Source organism: Sus scrofa, chromosome X, assembly GCF_054392235.1.
Source record: "Sus scrofa isolate SSC_HxYL_T2T_F1_AM1 chromosome X, Sscrofa_HxYL_maternal_Yorkshire_Landrace_v2.0, whole genome shotgun sequence".
Lineage (NCBI taxonomy): Eukaryota > Metazoa > Chordata > Mammalia > Artiodactyla > Suidae > Sus > Sus scrofa.
This window is the reverse complement of record NC_139401.1, coordinates 106,110,269-106,125,274: the sequence shown is the minus strand read 5'-3', so window position 1 is coordinate 106,125,274 and position 15,006 is coordinate 106,110,269.

The window sequence follows — 15,006 nt, the reverse complement described above, 5'->3', positions numbered from 1 at the left end:
TTGTTCTATGTTGCCATCTGTCAATAGGGTTTCACAATGTGAAAGCATTTAATCTGGACATGGGTTCTCTATAAAACAGGAATTGAGTTCCTCAAAAGTTGTATATAAATCATTATTTTTATTTTATTTTTAAATATTTTTATTTATTTATTTATGTCTTTTTTGTCTTTTTAGGGCCGCACCGGAGGCATATGGAGGTTCCCAGGCTAGAGGTTGAATCAGAGCTGTAGCTGCTGGCCTACACCACAGCCACAGCAACAAGGCATCCGAGCTGCGTCTGTGACCTACACCACAGCTCATGGCAATGCCGGATCCTTAACCCACTGAGCGAGGCCAGGGATTGAACCCTCAACCTCATGGTTCCTAGTCGGATTCGTTTCTGCTGCACCACGATGGGAACTCCAAAATATTTTTAAATTGAGTATAATCTTCTGTTGACTTCCTGATAACTCCCTTATGTGTTATGTTTTCTAGTCTCCCCTTGATAGTGGTTCCTAACCCTTGCACTTTCAATTTTTCTGTCCATAAACCTTTCTGTCAAATATTTAATAATCTGTAAATAAATACAGAGATGCACTGTGGAGTTCAAGAAACTTTCTGCAATTCCTTAGTCAAGTGAAGAAGACTTTTTGAAATGCAAATAATGACTTCTCACTTGTCAAATATCTATTGTTCTTAAAGCTAGGATGGCTTTATACTATTTTTTGGCTAATTATAAAAGGTTGAAAAACAATATTCTGGAACAGATTAATTTTGCTCATCCTAGCATCACAGAACTATATGAAAGCCTCCCAGAAATAAAGTTTCCACTCATCTTTAACTGTTTAGAACCATTTAACCACTGTGGAAGTGAGAAGTGAAAGGAAAAGTGCTTCTCCCTATTGTGACTGGGAGGGCAGCTTGCCTTTTAAAGAGCTAGGAACCAAATAAATACCCTGAATACTTTAAGGAAAAGGTACTTTTTTCCCCCTCTTTCAGCTTTAATCCCATCAGTACCCTAAATGCCTATGCTGATGTGAGATGTCAACTTCCAGCCCTGGGTCTGTCATCATAATTACACTGCAAAGGAGTCCTTCTCTCAGGGAAGGTCATACAGGCTACAGAGCCAACGAGCAAGGGCAGCACAGCTCCTAAGAGGCGCCATTCATAAAGCAGGAATACGCATGAATGAAGTATTATTCTTTTTGGGGAAATACTGAAAAGGTTGACCTCGGTGGAATGAGTGCAAATTTGCATAATGCTTCATTTCCTTAGAGTAACTCAAGGGTTGGTAACTATTACATCAGGCCAGACAACATCACTGGAAAGATTAATGGGCCCTGGGTATCATTACTTCCAAATAGAGAGGAATCATGCCAAGGTCACTGTAAGGTTGATGGAGGAAAAGATGTTTGCTCATTGGAATGGGGGATTTGTCTCTCAGGCTGACAGGGTAAAAGGAAACCAATTGCACATCACTAAATATGAAGCTGTCCAGTCAGGCTGCTTCAAGTTGAACAGCATAACCGGAAGAGGCATGGGATGGATGAGATTTATAAAACCTCGCTCATTAACATCCTTTGACAAGGACCATGGTGTGAAAACACTTTAGCCAATGAGGAGTGGTTTCTCTTGTTATCTCAGAAAGGAAAAAAAAAAAAAAAAGAGAGAAGAAGAAAATTCTAATTTTTGCTGCAGGGTTTTGGCTCCGATTCTCTGTGTGAGTAGCATATTGATAAATCGGGTGATTTCATTCCTTGGTGCAGCACCAAAATAGCCCCAGGGGCTTAGGTGGAAGCGAGATGGAGGACTTAACCCAAATAGTGTCAAGGAAATACCAAGGAGCCATTAGTCACTAACAGCCATCAACCCCGCAAAGTGGTAAGGTGGCTTGCTACTGGGTGTATTTTCTGACCTTTGAATCCTCCTGCTGTGAACCCATGTCCCAGCTTAGAATCAAAATGACATCTAATGATGTCAGCTCCCAATCAAATTTATGGACAATGAAGTTCAAGATTTGCCAAGAAGACAAGAAAAATGGGTAAAGACACCAAAAGTTGGTGTTTTTCATGGAGAGAACATGTTGATGATATTAACTCTCTCAATATGAAGGAGCGGGAAAGGACCCACATTTTCTGTCCACTACCAGCCATCCTAAAACAGTTCACAGGACTTCAGGTTTCTCTGGCCAGATGCCCAACTCTGGGTATGACAGGATGCTGCTGACAATCAGTAGCTTGGACATAAATCATTGCAATCCTCAGGGTTACCAGAGGGACAATCACAAAATTGAGTTCACCTAAATGCAATTCCTAGTCAAAGGACTCCAGACTCTGAATGACGTGATGGCTGAGGAAACATTTTTTTACATTTGAATTAACCTGAGGACAGGCTCTGTACCATCACAGTTCAGATTGTATTAGGGTACTTTTTCATAAAGAAATCTGCTCATAAATATTTTGCAGTTCTTCATCCAGTAGAACTGCCTTGATAATTGGGTTGGGCAGAGGCAGAGAATATGACTCTGAGGGTTTTCAAGTCTGAAATATAGAGAAGGCTTTTTATGATGTAATCTCTCGATGATTTTTAAATGGAAGTTGATAAGCCACAACCCCAAATGAATCCCTGAACATGGCCACTGTTTACTATTAGGTTTTCAGAGTTCATTTGATATCCATCACTTCAATTTCAAGGTGAAGTCCAATGGCCTCACGGTTCAAAAAGAAAAGTCAACTGTGATAGAAAGAGGAAAAATATGAAAGATGGAGATCCTTTTTATGGAACTTACATAGGCTCTTAGAAGCAAAATTATTCTGAACAGATGGTTAGCACTTTGAGAGCAGGATTTATATAGCCATGGTCTCTCAATGCCTAGAGAAAACCTGGAAAATGAAAGAACTCAAGAGATAATTCTGAATGAATGAAAGAATGAATGAATGAATGAATAGGTGTAAACACTATCGTAAGCACATAGGGCTAACTCTCATCTGAAGGCCAGAATGTTATTTTAGCCAAGCCCACTTACACATCTCTAAAGTATTTCTCATATTTATTCCATACCTTGGAAAGACAAGTAAAAACAACAAAAATACCTATAATCACAAAGACAACTGCAACACATCAACATTTCAAGGTTATTGGGTTTGCATGACTAAATATATAAAAGGAATTGACAAGTTGTACCTGCAAGAGAAAACACACGTAAAACAATAGGAGAGATGGAGGTTAAAAGGACGCAGTGTTTTAAAGTGAAATCATCTAATTATTTGTATCCTCCCTCTGGTATTTGTACTACTTTGTCTACTGAGAATTTAAGAGAGAATCAAAATTTCTTCCACTTTGGTTTCTCTTCTCTGACTACTCAATGTGCTGTGTGGTCTCTGTGGATTTCCTAAGTGTCTGCCCTCATTCCTTTGCATTGACAATTCCATTTTCCCCAACGAAAGCCTAGGAAAAGACGTTGGCTCGGACAGCCCAGGCACCACACGGTTTTCGCTCTGGCAGAGTATAAACTCCTTGGCCTGATTTTTCTCAGAATATTGGCAAAAACAAGATATTTACTTAGTTCTCTGTTCTGTACTCTATTAAAGCTCATAGGTGGCTCAGGCTATCCTGACACTGTCCCTAAAAATTAAATCTTCTATAAAGTACACCTTGCCTTGCATTATTTTTGTGCCTGTTCTAGAAATTAGGAATAACAGCGTTTACTGCCTGGGCTTCACTGACTTCATGCTTTGGACACATTTCCAAGTGTAACAAGAAGTCCCATAGAAAAAACAGAACTTCAAAATCATGTCAAAATTTATAGCTCTGCCCTTAGGGCCTTCTATGAGAATGGGCAGAGGCAAGAACTCTCTAAATAAATGCTCCAAAGTAATAACCACAGACAACAAAATGGAACAAACACTTCAAGGAAAACAAGCCATTTGGTTAACACACTTCCGGAGCTCTCGTATCTTTCTGTGATAAATGACATGATTAAAATCCTCTACCATCAACTTCATGTTGAATACTAATTAAAGCGAAGATGGGGCATGCAGTCCAGGCTCACCATTTATGGCCTTTCCACTGCATTGACTTCTCTGGTTTGACTGTCTGATCTATAGCTCACTCCTCACTGTCTCACAGACTTCGGAGACAATGAACTTTCCACAAAGAATGACCTACGCAGAAACTTGAATGCAGCCACACAACACAAAGGGTGAAAAGTAAAAAGAGAAAAGGGTTTATTGATTTTTGCCCTTCTGTCCTCTCACTTCTCATTCTATTATCCAGAGGGAAACACTAAAGGTTTACTTGCAATTAGCAGTGGTAATATATTCCTCTCCTTCTCCAAACAATCTAATCAGTGTCCCTCATTACCAAGTACTTGATTTTTTGAAGGTCGTTATGTCATTTTTTTTTTCTCAATCCCCAAATACCCTTCCTGTCAGCTGCTGCAGTGATGTCTGAGATGAGACAGTGCCTTTAAGTGGCAAAGCCTATCATATATGGATAGGCAGCCAAATAGAGACAGCATTAAATGAGGAAAAAGGGATTTGGAAGACCTTGCGGAACTTTCCTGAAATCCAAGTCATAGTCCTATGATTTATTTCATAATGGTGCCCCCAGCTTCCAGTCTCAGCTTTCTTTGCACCTTATGGCTTTGGGATGTCCTTCCTAGATTCTCAGGATCTTCTCTTGAAATTCCATTCCCTCCCTTTTCTTGACATTGCTTCTCAGTATATGCATTGTGCCTGTCTGCTATAAATGGCTTCTGATGTGTAGCTAAACTTCACGCAGAATAAATAATGGAAGATTTATTTTTTAATAAACAAATAGTCTTAATATGGATTCTAGCCAGTTTCTCCCTTCTGAGCTCTCTTGTCCCAAAGGTCCTACAGTACATCTCCACTTGGAATGTCTCATAAGCAGTAAGATAAACCTACCATTTGCAAAACTGAACTCTTCTCCCCAACTCAATCTCTCCTTCAATGTTTCTTATCTCAAGGCGTAGCCACGTCATCCACTTATAGTCTATATTCTAATATGCACACCTGATCTTTTCACTTTTCCGATGATGTCTCTTCGTTGTCTCCTCAATGATTCCGACTGTCCCTTAACCACCCCCCACCCCCAAAACACACACAAAACCACTCTTAGGCAAGGTGGTAAGATAGTAATACATAGATGCTCAAATACATGTTTGAATGAACAGGCTAAAAACAAACATTTCTGCCATTCATTTTTGTGGTTTTTAAAATCCATTTATTCCATAGGACATATTGAGTGAATACTCCATGAAAGAATCTGTGTTAAAACACATAGCATTCTAGCAATCACAGAATAGTCCATGTGAAAATTATCTTAAAGATTAGTTAAGCCTAATCCTTTGTCTTATGTATGGATAAACTGAAGCTCAGAGTGGAAAATTAGTTGCTCAAAGTCACATAGTAAATTACTGGATGGTTTCACACCCATATGGCTAAGTATGCATAGTTGCGAATTTTTAGCAACCACAGAAGATAACATTTACATCTACGCCAGCTAGTGTAATTTACATTTCTCTCTGGCATTCATACTTTTATATGTTGTCACTCCTTCTTAATTTGTAACTTCCAATTTATTGTAACTAAAATAACATATCCACCAATACTGCTCTATTCTTGCCAACTGAAAGTTGAACCTTTGTCATAGGTGTGCCTTATGCTTACATCATTTAAATACATTGGAAAATAACAGAAACAGTATTGTACTAGAAACTTACTTTGGAGTTGGGTCATTCTGGGGTTGAATCATCCCTCTGCAATTATCTCTTTCTGGACTCAAGATAAATTAATTCTCTGAATCTCAGCTTCCTCATCTATGAAATGAAGATAATAGTAATTACCTTATAGTGTTATTCAAGGAATAAATTGAAATAACACATTAGGTTGAACTATATGCAATTGATATTTATGTAGATCAATAATGATCCAAGATGGCAATTTCATACTTGAATCTAAGAGAGCACTGGGCTTGGCATCTAGTATAAGCTCAACAAACAGTGGTTATTATGATATTTTTAAAAGAATGAAAGAGGACAAACATTGGTCTATGAGGTACACGCCTTTAGATGTACCTCTGAGGTACAGCTAAATTTTTTTTTAATGTTCTTTACCACCCTAGTTAATAAGAAATATTCCTCATCTCGTATGAGAATCATTTCTGAAATTTTACATGGGCAGTGGATTATATGAAATTTTTTAAGCCCTAGGATTTGTGGGAATAGGCAGATGCCTGTATTTCAGCATTTTCTCTCTTTTTTTCTGTTTTTTTTTTTTTTGCTTTTTAGGGCCGCACCTGGGGCATATGGAGGTTCCCAGGCTAGGGACTGGATCAGAGCTGTAGTTGCTGGCCACTGCCACAGCCACAGCCACGCAGGATCTGAGCCACATCTGCGACCTACACCACAGCTCACGGCAACACCAGATCCTTAACCCACTGAGCAAGGCCAGGGATCGAACCTGTGTCCTCATGGATGCTAGTCAGATTTGTTAACCACTGAGCCATGACGGGAACTCCTATTTCAGCATTTTCTTTCAGATTCCTCCAATCTTACCTATCATTCAGGATTGTATCAGTTTCTCAGAGGTAGTTCTTAACAGCTATAATGAAATTAACATTCCAATTCATGTTAATAGAGAACAGGGTATGCAGTATTATCAAGAGTATAAATGTAATAATAGCCTCACCAATGGATTTGAGGGCTCTCTTGGGTTCACCATCAACAAACATAGAGCTTTTCCACAATGATGAGTTTTGTTTCTTTGTTACTTAAAAGTTTCTCTTCTCAGGGAAAACAGGCCATAATTTCAACCTTCCCCCGTTCTTTCCATAAAAATATTTTTATCATTCATCTTATCTGTTATTGTGCTTTCATTTTATGTTTTGAGAATGAGTTCTTCTCCTAAATCTAATTCCATCAAATGTACTGATCAAATAAATGTTTATCCACATAGTAAAATACAAAACTCATTAATTTGTGGGAGAGCCGAAAAGGTTTCTACCACATCAAGATTTTTGTAAAATCATTTGGAACTTTGGAAGTGTTAGATAATATCTCATTTTCTTTTTGTCTTTTGTCCTTTTAGGGCCACACCAGCGGCATATGGAGGTTCCCGGGCTAGGGGTCCAATCAGAGTTATAGCTGCCAGCCACAGCCTCAGCCATGCCAGATCCGAGCCTCATCTGCAACCTACACCACAGCTCATGGCAATGCTGGATCCTTAACCCACTGAGCAAGGCCAGGGATCGAACCCGCCACCTCATGGTTCCTAGTCAGACTCGTTTCCACTGCGCCGTGACAGGAACTCCCTATCTCATTTTCTAAGACATATTTAATAAGAAATCAGCATTATGGAGAAATTGTTGTTGGGAAGAGCAAGTACCATGAAGCTGGAACAAAATCTCATAGACTAAAGACCATAGGATAAAAAGAATATTTCTAGCTGCTCTTCTCTGCTGAAAAAGCATACAAAAACTTCATTGCTGTTATATGGTAAAAAAATAAAAAAATAAAAAAATAAATTTAATTCAGTCCCCACTTATCCAAAATAGTACAGAATGAAAACAATCTTCTTCAACAAACAAAATATAAATTTAAACCTAGTCAAGTGAAAGTCAAATTAATAAGATTGCCCTGCCTGTGGATGTGGTTCCCTTTTAGATTGCTTTTATTAAAGACAGTTCAATGGCTTTCTGGGCAGTGTGCTTCTAAGACACAGCGCTGAATTAGCCAGTGGACTGGAGAAATCATGGGGAATTAGAGAGCCATGGTAAATTAGCTGACAGGTTCTTTTATTACTTCACTTTGAATGTCTTTAAGCTGTGAAATTTGGTTTTAAAGCATTCTTAGGTGGCCGATAAGCTATTAGGTACCTTTAAACCTTGTTAAACCTTTAACACAATGGATCTCAATCTTGTCTGCACATTAGAACCAGCTGGAGAAATCCAGAAAAACCCTATGTCCAGCCAGACTCCACAGCAATTAAACTGAACCTCTAGATATGAGTCTGGATACCATCGTTTTATTTCTTTTTAAAATTAATTAATGTATTTTTTACAGCCACACCTGCAGCCATGGACGTTTCCAGGCTAGGGGTCCAATCGAAACTGCAGCTGCAGGCCTACGCCACAGCTTTGGCAGCACCGGATCTGAGCCACATCTGCGACATATGCCACAGCTTGCAGCAGTGCTGGATCTTTTAGCCATGGCCTCACCTGTGACATCCCATTTTAAAAGCTTTGCAGATGCTTTTAATGTGCAAAAAGGTTGATAACCACAGGTCTAGCCCCAATGGCCAGTGGAACAGCACACGTGGCTCATAAACTGGCTCCAAAACAAAACGTTAAACTATTTTTAGCAATGACGATGGGGATAAGTGTACACGCTCCCAAGGTGTCTGCTTTGAAGGTAAGTGTTCATAAGCATGTTATGTTGATAAAGCTGGTCTCATTACTTTTTAGTCCTCTCTCATACATAAATATGGGTTTCCACACACTTTATAACATGCAAGTCAAAGAGGGAGGAAGAATTCGTGAAAGGATAAAGATATTTGGAACCCACGGGTTTGATGAAAACAGATGGAAAGTATAACTAGAATTCTTGGAACTGACACTCAAAAATACTTTGTTCTCTTCACTACATTTGTATCCAAGTGGTTGAGTTAGAATATCCATGGTATAAAAGGCTGATTTCTAAAATATGCTATTAATTTAGGTGGTGAATGTCAGAGAGAAGAGCATTTTGTAAATTGTGACTCAGTTTTTCTTTATCTGCTCCAACAATGATCTTCTATTCCTCATTCAAAAAGCGATACCATCCCTCATCATAAAAAAAAAGAAGAATTGCCATGTCATCAACTGCAGAAGCCAAACATTAGAATCTAGATAGAAACAGGTCAGGAAAAAAAAAAAAAAAAAAGGAAAGAAAGAAAAAAAAGGATTATGTCATATTCATTTACTGGACAAATCCTTTTGTTTTATTATTTACAATTTTGAGAAAAACACCTGAGGTCACAATAGGCTAAACTTTCTTTATATAAAGAGAAAGTATATTTAAATTCTCAAAATAATTGCGTAAAAAATTCTTCCTGGAGTTCCTGTCGTGGCTCAGCGGTAATGAACCCCACTAGTATCCACAAGGACGTGGGTTTGATCCCTGGCCTGGCTCAGTAGGTTAAGGACCCAGCGTGGCTATGAGCTGTGGTGTAGTTTGCAGACGTGGCTCAGATCCCACTTTGTTGTGGCTGTGGCATAGGCCAGAAGCTGTAGCTCCATTTAGATCCCTAGCCTGGGAACTTCCATATGCTGTCAGTGTGGCCTTAAAAAGACAAAAAAATATATATATATTGTTCCTTCCTCACACATTAAAAATGTGAGAGCTAATGCAGAAGCAAAAGGAAAACTGATCAACATAGAGGGGATTCAAGCATCAGAAATGCTGTTGGGTAAAATGAATTTTAATATTCCGGCCAACCCAGAAGATGTACGATGCCAAAAGAAAATACTTTGACCTTAATCTTAGCAACATAAATAAAACTGCTATATTATTTTCCACTTACAGTTTTGTATTAACTTTTTACCTCATGCCAGTTTCAATGCAAATTGAGTCTCTGGACAATGTCAAACTAGGGGATAAATTTTACAAATTTCCTTAGAGTGGAAATTACCTTTCCACCAAAAAATTTTAGAATATGTCACTTTACTGTAATCTTTGGGTCTAGCTTCAGAGTATCAAAAACTCTCATGAGTTTTCATAGATGAGTATCTAGGGATCTGTGAATAAACTAGGACTATTATGAAAATTTTTTCTGGGGCAATCCATAAGATTCACAAGATTTTAAAGGAGTTTATGAACTCAGTAAGATAACAAGTACTAGTCTAAAGGACCCCATCCAGAATAATCAATTGTCAGAGCAAAATTTGTTGAGGTCAAGTGCAAGTACCAGGAACTCCAAGATTCCCTCTTTGGCAGCTAAGACATAGGACTCCACAACCAATTTAGGTGGGAAGACTTGAATTCTGGTGTTTAGATGGTTTGTCCTGTCAAATGCCAGAGCTGAGAACAAGTCCATGAAGGAGATCCCTGAGACTGATACAAGGGCTCATAAGTCCTGGATGGGGAAACCAGGAAGACTTCCTGTGCTACAAGTCTAAAGGTAGGGACTTCAGGAGAGAATCTAGATTAAAAACAAAACAAAACAAACACACAAACAAAAACAAGCCTAGACACCATGAGCATAATAAGGCAGTAGTAATGGATAAATATATATTTTGTTCAAATTTCATCTGAAAGAAAAAAATGTATTATCCATATTTGCAGCTCATTGCAAATCAATTTCAGGTCTGTTTCAAGTGAAAGCATTTCAAAAAATTGATTCAAAGTTGTAATTTGATTCTCTTCACTGCATAGACTTAGCTGTATTGTTATTAATCATCATTTATTAAATGCCCACATTGTTCTAAGTACTCTAGAAAACTAACATAGACATGACCCTGCAAGTGATCTCTGGTTGCTTGTAGAAAGGTGGGTGGTATATTGATTTCATTGTTAATTGATTCATTAAGTGCCTAGGTGCTATAGTTATAAGCACTAGAGAAATTCATGAAAAGATCAATAAATAACTTTGCACATTATGGTAATGATAATTGAACTAAAAAAAAAACACAAACATTTGATTTCCTGGGAGCTTGTTTGATATGTAGCATCACAGTAATTGAGGAAGGTCCCATTAATTCCACTTCACTATGCAATTTTCAAATCATACATATTAAAGAGATTTTGGATCTGGATACTTAATATATATTCTGCCATATACATAGAAACTATTCTGAGGCAACAGATCAAACTCCTTTATCCTTTCTAGTCATATTTGTAGAAGTTATCTGTCTTTTTCCCCCCAAAGGCTAAAGATCATCCTAGATGTGTCCTCAAAGAATATGTAGCCCAGACCTCTAATCCTGAGATTTAATGATTATTCCCACAAAGGATATGATTTGCTATTTCAGAGCCAGTACGAATTTTGCATTTTAGATGAGAATATCTAAAATTTTCTAAAAAGTCTTTCACATTATATAAAAATGTAAGTCACATCATTAAGTTGATGCATTGAAAATATGAAAGTAGTATAATGAGATGTATCTCTCTAAAGCAATGGACAGAAAGCAAAATAAATCCAGAAGAAGAAACATGTGCCTATATCTTGAGACTTATGTTTCAAAAGGTTCGTTCATTTGATCGTTGTTACTGAGCAAGCATTTGAACAAATCAACAGAGCCCCTGGCAAACTGTGGAATTGGCCATCATCAATGGGTCATTTATTCCAGAGGTTTGACCACAGGATATGGCACCTTCTTTATGTCTTTTCATCCAATTAGCCCATTTCTTCTTGATACTACTGCTAAAGAAATCAAGGACAACTAGGCTGTATCTCTTACAAATTCCTTCATAAGCTTGAAGATAATTCAGAATTCACTCCTCAGATTTCATCTAGCCTGACGAAGCAATTCCATTTGCATTTTTCATTTCCTCCAATACACTTTAAAAATTAATAATTCTTAATATTCTTCTGAAATATATTCACATTCTTCTGGACATCTGATTTTACAAAAGTTATTTAACCTCATGGGCTTCAGTTTCTTCATCTTTAAAATGAGGCTACTAATACACCTTAAAGGATATTAAATGAGGTAAGTAAGACATGCAAAGATACTTCTCTAAGTGCCTAGCATATAATAAGCATTCAATAATATTGTACCTATCGCTAATACTGTGACTAATAATAAAAAGGAGAGAACTTATACTGGAAATAGCATTCTAATAGCATAATAATCCCTGCTTAACATCAGAGAGAGCAGAATAGATACTCAACTGCCACCTACATTTGCAGGATTAAGAGGATGAAGGAATTGTGAGAAGTAAAAGATCAATCTTTGTAGTTTCTTCTCCGACAGAACCAGGAAAGGCCATCTGCCTAATTGTTGCCTAAAACTTGCTCCCTCTTATGGACAACTCATCACTTATTTCCATTTAAGATACTCAGAGGTTTACCCGGGAGCAGACTCTATTTCCTTCCAAAGGGACACACCCAGTTGGAGCTTCTCCATTTCCTCTATCCGTATATCTATTCATTTTTCAAATAACTACCTTTATAAAGTCCCTACTCTGTGACATGCATTGGACTATTTTGCAGGCACTGCCTTAACTTAACCACATTAAAAGCACATAGAGATGGATAGAAAGATAGCATCACCTTCCCCATTTTATGAATTGGCAAACCGAGCTGTATTTCATGACCCTGTTTCTATCTGCAAAAAAAAGCTCTCACTCTTCAGACTAGGTGTTGCTTTTTAAGATGCTACCCTCCCATCACATAAAGGGACACATCGAGTTTCCTCCAAGTTATTCATTAGGTACCAGATGGAAATAGGCAAGTTACGGCGGGGAGGAGCATCCAACCTTTGTGCTTATTTCACCTTCCATGTGATCCCGGAGCAGCAATAGTTTAAGTAGGTCCACCCCCTTCCCCATAGAGCTGTCCATCAACATCTGCAGGTGCAGGCTGTGGGGGAGACCATCGCTCACGATTATTATCCTAACTACCTGAGATGACACTTCTTTGAAAAATGTCATCAGAATTCTTCCAATGTTTTGTTTATTTATTTATTTAAATAACACCTGTCTGGCAGTTGTCACAACCCATTCAGAGCTTTTTATTTAGAAATAATGATAAACAGCTGCAATTCAGACAGAACATTTCCAAAAGAGAAGCGATGCATTTCGATTGCTGATGAACATTGTGCACTTTGTAATTATAAAAGGTAGCCGTGACCCAGGGCCCGTCTTTATCAAAGAGGCTGTTTTATGCATCCGCAGAGACAGCTTTCTAGATAGCAAGACGGTTTTCCAAACAAATAGCCCAGATCGATTGAGCCACTTCCCCTTCAAGGGACAAAAGAGAAATTTCTCTGGCGTTTCAAACATCACTGAAAGCTGTCACAATTCCAACTGAGAGGCAAACTTAGTACAAACTGTGTTCACCCAAGCAGTCAATTTCAAAAGCACCCTCCCACTTCTTTTGTTTCATTACCCTTAGGTGAATGCATTTGCATTAATAGCAATACTTTCAGTAAAAGTTACCCACATAGAAATTTCCATCCTCAGTATGTAACACCCTCATGGTCCCCCCAAAACTCAGCTCGCTGAGGGCACAGGCTCAGTTTTATCTCACTGCTCGGCCCCCAAAGTGCCCATCACAGTGGAGACAATTCCTTTGTTATATAAAAGAGCATTGCTCAGAATTCCCACCGTGGCGCAGTGGGTTATGAATCCAACTGCAGTGACTCGAGTGGCTTCGGGGGTGCAGATTCAATCCCCAGCCCAGTGCAAGTGGGTTAAGGATCGAGCGTTGTTGCAGCTGTGGCTTGGATTCAATCCCTGGCCCTGAAACATCCATATGTTGTGGGTGCAACCATAAAATAAAAAAAAATGTTTAAAAAAGAGCATTGCTCACTTGGAAAGCAACAGTAACGACACCTTCATACAAGAATGACTTCAGTGAGCTCTCCAAATTCATGTATTTGCTCCATTCTACTGGGTTCAGAAGGCTGAGTCTTGACCAGTGGGGAAAGAGACAGAAGTGCCATCTCTGCTATCAAAACTAGAGATGTGCTCAAATCAAATACTCTTCTCCTCCATGGTAACCTCAGTGGGAGAGAACCAATTTTATAGAGCAGGAACCTAGATGGAAGAGTGAATGATCAAATTAAATGTTGATTTCCCAACAGTCCACACACTAGCCAGTGTGCTAAGCTGTTTGTTCCTATTGCTCCTCGGTCCCTTTTTCTTATTGAATTTCTATCCATCCTTCTAGTTCCATGTGACTATCTCCTCCCTCACTGAGGCTCTTTTTTCTTCCACCCCCCTATCCCCTACCCCCCATGAAGCTGATCCCTCTTTCAATACCATGGCTTTGTGCTTCTAACTAACAACTCCTATATCTGGCCTCACATTGGTGTGTTCGTACCTAAATGTTAGACTGCAAATTACCTGATGCCAAGAACTGGTTCTCACTCATGTTTGTATTTTCGCAGAACCTGCTGAGCATCTAGTAGGTACCAAAATGATTGTTGTCGAATTTCGTGATCATAGTCACAACGCTAAACTTAGTCATTAACCACTATTTAATCTAACCCTGATTTTCCTTATTGTAGATTTGCAGACCTTTATAGTTTTCTAGCCTGTCCCTGTCCCTGAATCTATCCCTCCTTGCAAGCCAAGAAGAGAGGAAAAAATTAAAAAACAATCCAACACTTGCAGTTTCTGTCACTGTTTTTTCCCTAAAGAGATTTTCTTTTCTACCCAATTAACTTCTCCTCTCTGACCCTTTGAAGCCCAGAGTTATTCTTACATCTGTTTGCTTAAGGGAATATATTAGTCACCTTAGCAACATTTGTTTATATATAAATATCTAAAGCCACGTCTCTGTGTGTATTTTTGTATATGAATACATATTCCTCTTATCAATTCCTACTTTCTACCTACAGTGATCAAATTCACTTACATAAATACCCATGGGGGGGGGTTTCCTGTCATGGCTCAGTGGAAACGAATCTGACTGGTATCCATGAAGACACAGGTTCGATCCCTGACCTTGCTCAGTGGGTTAAGGATCCAGTGTTGCCGATGTGGCTTGGATCTGGCATTGCTGTGGCTGTGGTGTAGACCAGCAGCTACAGCCCCAGTTCAACTCCTAGCCAGGAAACCTCCATATGCCACAGATGTGGCCCTAAAAAGAATAAAAAGAAAGGAAACAAACAAAAAAAATCTAAAATATATATATATACATATATATGTATATATATATATACATATATATGTATATATATATATACCCATGGGGAAGTAAAATTTCCGGAACACTGCAGAGCTCATGGAAGAAACACTTCTCAGGGGGTACCTTGGTACTTAATGACTCTGCCTTTTCACCCTGGGTAGGATATAGC